The sequence below is a fragment of the Lepisma saccharinum genome, chromosome 21, assembly GCF_977018435.1.
Source record: "Lepisma saccharinum chromosome 21, izLepSacc3.1, whole genome shotgun sequence".
Classification (NCBI taxonomy): domain Eukaryota; kingdom Metazoa; phylum Arthropoda; class Insecta; order Zygentoma; family Lepismatidae; genus Lepisma; species Lepisma saccharinum.
The window spans coordinates 28,434,097-28,441,455 of NC_139249.1; the positions used below are offsets into that span (position 1 = coordinate 28,434,097).

Consider the following 7,359-nt stretch of genomic DNA (forward strand, 5'->3'; position numbering starts at 1 on the left):
AAGTTCACAGAACAGAATAGCTGAAATGAGTATGCAGAAGAAAGGAAATAAAAGGTAGACATGGAAATATAGAGAATTGGACGACATGCACTAGTAAATGAGAAATACTGGAAAGGATTACAAGGAAAATATTTGAATATTCAAATTTAAGTAGAAGGAAAATAAAGTAGAATGATTGTCCAAGGTACCATTTGAAGTCAAATTTTAAAAAGTAATGCCTTCGTTGAATTTCTATTGTTTGGAAAACTACATGTTCCTTTTGTATTGCTGTTACTGGCCACCGCCTAAACGAATCATGATTATTTTTAACCCCAGCAAACTGTTATAATAGAAAATGATGGTGGAAATTGGAAAGGAAACTGATTCAACCACACAACTTGAATTTTAAATTGAGGCTGTCACTTTTGAAGCGTTTGGAATTTGTCGAAGGAAGCCAGCTTGCTAATTCCTATGCAGATCACTCCCATTTGACTTAAACGATCCAGTGTGTAATTTGTCATTTGAGAAAACAACCTGACCAACAGCATGGGACTGACCAACCGTAAACTGTCTGACACAATTAACCTTGATGTTTGCAGGACTGGTACAGTTTATGAAGAAATCTCTATGGAAGCTAGTTATCTGGTTATTTTTCTGGATCGTATTTCTCAAGGTTACGAATCTAAATGAATCGATCTCTTAATATAATTAATGAGATAGGAATTGTTTATCGATACAAAGAGAAGACATCCTGATTCGTGATTTCAGTTGACGTTTGCTTGTTTCCTTGACTTGATTTATTTTACTTCGCTGTTCTGCCACTTTTGGCTAATCGCGAAGATGAGGATGGATGGTGATAAAGAAATGGGATGAAAGAACAAGGACAGCACACAACACGAGTCATACCTGGGAGTCAATGGGAGCAAGGGCCCAAAAAACAAAACACTAAATTTTCTGTTATTTAGGAAAATATTTCTATTAAAGAATGAAGCACATACGTCTTCTGTATGTGTTCCCCTTTTTAATGAACAATCTCTGTGTAATGTACTGTGTAATAAATCCACAATTAAATATTGACGTCCCTCTTGTAGTTATATTGCGACACAACAACATTAGATAAAAATAGAAGCTTTAACTAGTGATATAGTGTTTTTTTTTAAATCAATGTACAAACTCATTTTCTTGGTAATGGCTGGAGCTAACAGTAAAGTCAACCTCAAAAGCTATATGAGTAGAAATTTGTTACTCAAATAGACCAATCAGCATTTGGTTCTTTTACAAGAATCATCTGTATACGTCCAGTTCCACTATCATTACCACGTATTGCCGTGGTAATGCTCAGCAAGAAATACATATCCCATTATGTCAGCACTGTTGGTTGCACGTAAAACTCTTGATTTTTTTACGACTTGGAGCAGTAAGCATACTGTGATGTGATATTGAAATTACAAGAAATGCCAAACCGTTGATGCTGAGAATCTGAGTAAATAACACTTGAATATATCAACTTGGTCACTTTTGATTCTCGTGTTGAGTTTCTCTATATACAATAATCGCAGAGCATGGAATGTAAATCAGACGCAACGATAGTAATAGGCAAATTGTTCATCAATATTATTGTTCTCTATATTACGTGTTTGTTTTTAGGAAATTGAATTGTTCTGATGTCTGATCAGAAGTTGTTCTAAGTTTTAATGATATATTTTATTGTGCTTTGAAATAAAGTATAAGAAGATGCTGATGGACAATTTGCCTACTGTTATATTTGCTGCTTGTAGTTGAAAATGTCGTGCAACTGATCTCTTTATTCTTCTACAAGATAGGAAACGTTAATCAGCTTTATGATTCGCCAAAATGTATTTATATAAACGAGGTATTAGTAGATTATTATAGTTATAAGTAAAGGAAATCAACGAGGGCGATGTTGTGTAAAAATAACTTTATTGTCGCTGCATTGTGTTCACGCAGCAAGGAACATGTTAGAAAATAGTGTAACACACTCAGACTGTAGTGTTATCGTGGATTTTTCAATCTCCTGTCGCATTTCCAATGAACTGTGCTGAAGTTTCATTCCACGATAATATATTTTCCTGTATTTCTTCCATAAATTTAGTAGGTGTTTCTGCTGTCATGTCATCGGCATCATGATGGTTGATGGTTACGTTCCCGGTCCTAAACGAACACGACAGCTCGAGATAGGTTCTCAAGAAGTTGTTCAGCAGAGAGGGTAGTTGGGACAGGATGACGGGTTTAGTCCCGCAGGATACCGAGTCTGGGCCCTGTGCAGGCTGTTGTAGTTGGCGTTCCCCTGTCCTGCAACACTTGACAAGCCATACCCAGCTCCTCCTAAGCTGCTGGTAGGTGCTGAGCCGATTCCTGCTGCCCCTGTGTTGTATGTGCTCTGACCAGCGTAGTATGCACCCTGACCAGGGGTGTAGCTTGCCTGTCCAGCAGGGTAGGCCGCTTGACCAGCGCTGTAGCCTCCTGGCCCCGCGTAGTAGCCCCCTTGTCCAGCACGGTAGCCTCCCTGGCCGGCTACTGCACTCCCGTAGTAGGTTCCTTGTCCAGGGTTTCCTATTGGTGCAGGCGCGCTGCCACAGAACGGGTAGTTTGGGCACTGCTGAGGTGTGACGCCTGCTGGGTACTGTGCGGGCGGAATGGCAGACGCCAGCGTGAATAGAGCAAAGCACAAGACCTGCAAAAGAAAGGAAAAATAATGGATTTATGATGATGAACGTTGAAAACTTTATCCAGCGTTCAGTGTACGGTCACCGGCAATAAAGTTGGGACACACAACCTTCCCTGCAAGGCGTTAAGTGTGTTGCCTAACTCTAAGGCGATAAGCGGATTTTAATAGCAAAATTTCAATATCAACTTCTATCACCGCCGTATAGTTAGACAACACACATAACGCTTTGTAAGGAAGCGAGTATATCAGGATCTAGGTGTCCCACTTTTTATAGCCGGCGTTATTCTTGTTCTTTATGTAAAAGGGACCTCCCCAATGGAGTGTTGTAATCAAGGGGTCCCGGGTGGGGGGCATATAGTGGTTCGGATCGCACTTTAAACTATAGGTTCAGTCCTGATTAGCCTATCAGAATATAAAGTGGACGTAAAACAACAACTCAACCTATGTAAAGGGTTTTATTAACCTCAACTATTATCATAACGTCATTACAATTCACGCTTTCACCATTTGGTCTAAGGTTCGAATCCCGTCGTCGGTTTTCTTTGCGAATCTACCTCCATCAATTCACCATATCATCATCGCGATTAGCCAAAAGTGGAAGAAAAGTGACGTATAATAACCAAATCAATCAATAAAACTTTCACCATTCACTCACATTCAAGCTTTGTTCGACTTTGCCAACGTGACGTCACTTGTGTACCACGCTGTGATGTAGCTCTCCTGAATACGTTTTCAGGAAGTTGAAATGTTCACGGGTCCGTTTACGTGCACACGCAGCGTGAAACACGTCGCTAAAAATGGTTGCTAAGAACCCTAAATCTGGCTCCTACACTAACAGCGTAGGCATTATTAAAATTACAATTGTGAAAACAATGCACGTTAGTTCGTTAGGAAGGTTGTGTGGTGCTATCAGCATATTTTTTATGATCTCATGATGCTTCGTTCATGGCGCTGTCGAACGCACGCTGCGCAATAGAGTGAGACAAACCAAATTTTCACTACCCACAATTCCCAGTTCCACTATCTGGCAGTTTGTGGATTGTGGTTGTGTGTTGATTGCATGTGAATAGAAACTTACTCAGTGAACTTATTCAGTGTGGCCTATTCAACGTTTCGCGAGAAGAATTTCTGTGTTCTGGAGGTTAGTTTTCTACATGCAATAAAAAAATGTTGTTTACCTTTTGAGCAGGGAAGATATTGCAACAGCTCACTTCCAAACTTCCCCTTCAAGATACACGCGTAGGAATTGAACTCGTAAATAATTCGAAAAGCAAACCTTGACTCACAATGAAGCTCCTTGTAGAACACACAGTGTGCAAGGTCAAAGCCAAAACAGAATTGGAATTGATTTAAACCGAGCAAATAAAATCAAGTAGGAACGTTTCGGCGTAGTAATTACGGCGAAGTCGGCCTCTAGCAAGCCAGTTATTGTACCGCGTTCGTAAATTACGGGACATCAGCTCGCTTTTACGACAATTAGGCCTATTTAAACGCCACTTTGTAAGACACTCCAAGACCGTCTTGTGAGCAAGCGAAGCAGATAACTTTATCTTATTGTTTTGCGTCTGTTGCGAGGGTATCATCATATTAAAATGCTAATATGACAGGTTTTGCTAGTTCAAGGGAAGCCATTTCGAGAGTGAAGTGGTATTTTCAGGTCCCGATTTCGTTTTATTTCTTTAGTTCGTAAGGTTTGAGTTAATTCTCCTTTTACGATGGAGTGGCTCCTTAAATTTTGTGCCAAGCATTTCTCTTGGTTGAAACATTACAGCATAGAACAATATTTCGCCAGTCTTGTGATGTTGATAAACATTGTGTGTAAGGAACACTGAAATAATTATGTAGAACAAATCTTGTCCAAGCATAATTTTTCTTCTTTCCATGTATTACTTTATTTTAGAGGTCTAGATCAATGTTATAGAACCGCCGTGTCGCGCCCCAGTACCGGGCCCTGGCATTAATTATACTGTGAGATCATTGGATCCATTGTTTGTCAACTAATTTAAACCTAATTTAATAATTGTGAACAAGCCTGGACATAATCGACCTATTACGCTTTACGACTATACCATAATTTATTTATTAATATTTAATTTCAACAGTACATATTAATGTACAAATTAAATAAATTGGAAAGGTATTGATGAGTAAAATTGTTGAGAGCTGGACTTTTAAAAAATGTTTTACCGGACCGCGGTCTCACAAAGGTTGGGAATAGTGTTGGGCGACATATCGTCCAGACGATATATCGCAATATTGAAAAAATATTGTCCAGGCGATATCAACTAGACAACATATCGTCAAGATATTTTGGTGATGTATATCGTGTCGGCGATATATCGTCACGATATTTTGACGATATATATCGTGTCGGCGATATATCGTCACGACATTTGGCGATATATATCGTGTCGGCGATATATCGTCACGATATTTTGACGATATATATCGTGTCGGCGATATATCGTCACGACATTTGGCGATATATATCGTGTCGGCGATATATCGTCACGATATTTTGACGATATATATCGTGTCGGCGATATATCGTCACGACATTTGGCGATATATATCGTATCGGTGATATATCGTCACGACATTTGGCGATATATATCGTGGAGACGATATACACAGACAGGCCAGTAAGATGGAATAAGATAAGAAGTTTCTGGGCACTCAACTGGAACACTAGTGTTGTGGAGTGTAGTACAGTCAAGCAATGAAGATATTTACAAAACTTTTCTAGTAATGTTCTTTAACATGCTATGTGCACGCCCACCGAAATTTTAGTAACGCTAGCACATGCAGTTTTCTTTTTTAAAAAACAGGTGTCAATTCTTTGATATTGTGTTGTGTAAAATGAAGTAAATGAATATGACAAAAGGTAGTGGTAGGAATGAATTTATCTGCCATTAATCATATGAATAGATTCTTTGCAGATTCTTCGTGTAACCATAATCATTTTATATTAAACACTAATGTTCAAAGAAACAAAAGTATTGATTATAAAACGTACATTTTTGACTGTTCTATCTAATTATGATTCATTCAATGATGCAACACTTGTATATGATTTTTCTTTCAGATTACGACACTTTGCGTATATTCAGCCTATAAGTCCGTGCCTTGATGTTCGTAGCGTCGAAGCGAGACGTCAAGCAGAATAAGTTTATTGAGAAAAGTGGATTGCCTTAATATTCTTTATACGCTATGAAAGTTTTGCACGATGCTGTGTATATTATATAGTTCGAAACTTCAGACGAAACCGATATTTGCGAAGTAGGAGACGGGTGTTTATAAATCGTGACGAGACCGAATGTGCAAAGTCTTGTATAGTATTGATATTATCCATAGGTGAAATAATCTATGGATGAAACCACATATTCATTCATAATAACAATAATGAACGCGTGTCAATATTTCAAACTCCTTTCTGAGTACTAATAGTTTTGGGCTTAGTAGCTGTAACTTGAGAAATCACACTTCAGCTCTTGAGATACCAGTGTATTTTTTTAATGACTTGATTATTCAGAATGTATCATTCCATTCTCGCCAGACAGATTGTGGTAATTACATGTAAATTGTCTCCACTGTCTGATGTCTGCAAGCCATGCCAAGAATTCACACCTTCGTACATGTCCATTGACAGCAGACCACGTAGGACATTCGGAAGTGTCCGACCGTAGGCGAGCGACTACCAATGCCATCGAATCGCCTGTTGGCCTTTGGTCGAAGGTCGGAAAAACCTGCACCGCGTAAGAAAGGCATGACCGAATATTATGTGAAGGAATTTTCCGCTACAATGCAATGGAGACATGATGAACAGTTACAGAACGCAGGAGAACAGTTCGATGCAATAAGTGAAGGTTACTTTATCTTATATTGTGCCGTTTGGTTTCGAGGACAACATTCTGTCAACGTGACGCCCACGAAGCTTCGTTAGAGCTGCGCTTACGGCACCAAATACTATTACTTTATCCTGAGCTGCGGGCCCTTTTTCTCACTTTCAAGAATACTAGAACACCTCTCTATCGGGGTCATTTATCGTGACATCTCTTGTATCCATAAAGGATCAAACTATCAGCTTGTCAATGAGACTGTTTGATGTTTTATGGAACCAGTAAAGGTAAATAACTTATTCGTTCGTAGGGAAGGACGGAATAAATACCGAATCACGTTTATGGTAAGTACAATTCAAAGCTGTCAGTTTATCTGTCCATTCCCGGAAATGAAATCTTTCACTTTTCGTCGCCAAGTAACGAAAAAATCCCTTTTAAGGCTGAAATCCACACATCATAGTTTCCTCATTAATATGATAATGTTACGCTTGGTAACAGTTTTATTCTAAATTTGGGACAAAATATCACTGAACAAATCACAATCATTGATTGATTGAATTGTTTCAAGTCCACTTTATGCACAGAAAGGCTAATCGGGACTCGACCTACAGCTTAAGTGGGATTCGAACCACTGTGACATGTGCTCAAGATAATTGAATTTGTACTAATCGAGGTTTAGAAAGATTGTGATTGATTTGGTGTTTTAAGTCCACTTTAGCACAGTAAGGCTAATCGGGACTGGACCTACAGTTTAAAGTGGGATCCGAACCACTGTGCCATGTGCCTCCACCGGGTATCGAACCCGGGACCCCTAGAGGTTTATATATATCTTTTAATGCAGCAAATGAAACT

General features: G+C 39.0%; 1 long non-coding RNA gene across 1 annotated transcript; it reads right to left on the reverse strand.

Annotated features, from left to right (window-relative positions):
- Window positions 1-1,903: 1,903 nt before the first annotated feature.
- On the reverse strand, window positions 1,904-3,460 carry LOC146004294 (uncharacterized). The gene is made up of 2 exons (XR_014443909.1): window positions 3,324-3,460; window positions 1,904-2,674 (listed from the first exon to the last, which is right to left on the reverse strand). It is a non-coding gene; the product is annotated as an uncharacterized LOC146004294 (long non-coding RNA).
- Window positions 3,461-7,359: the final 3,899 nt, after the last annotated feature.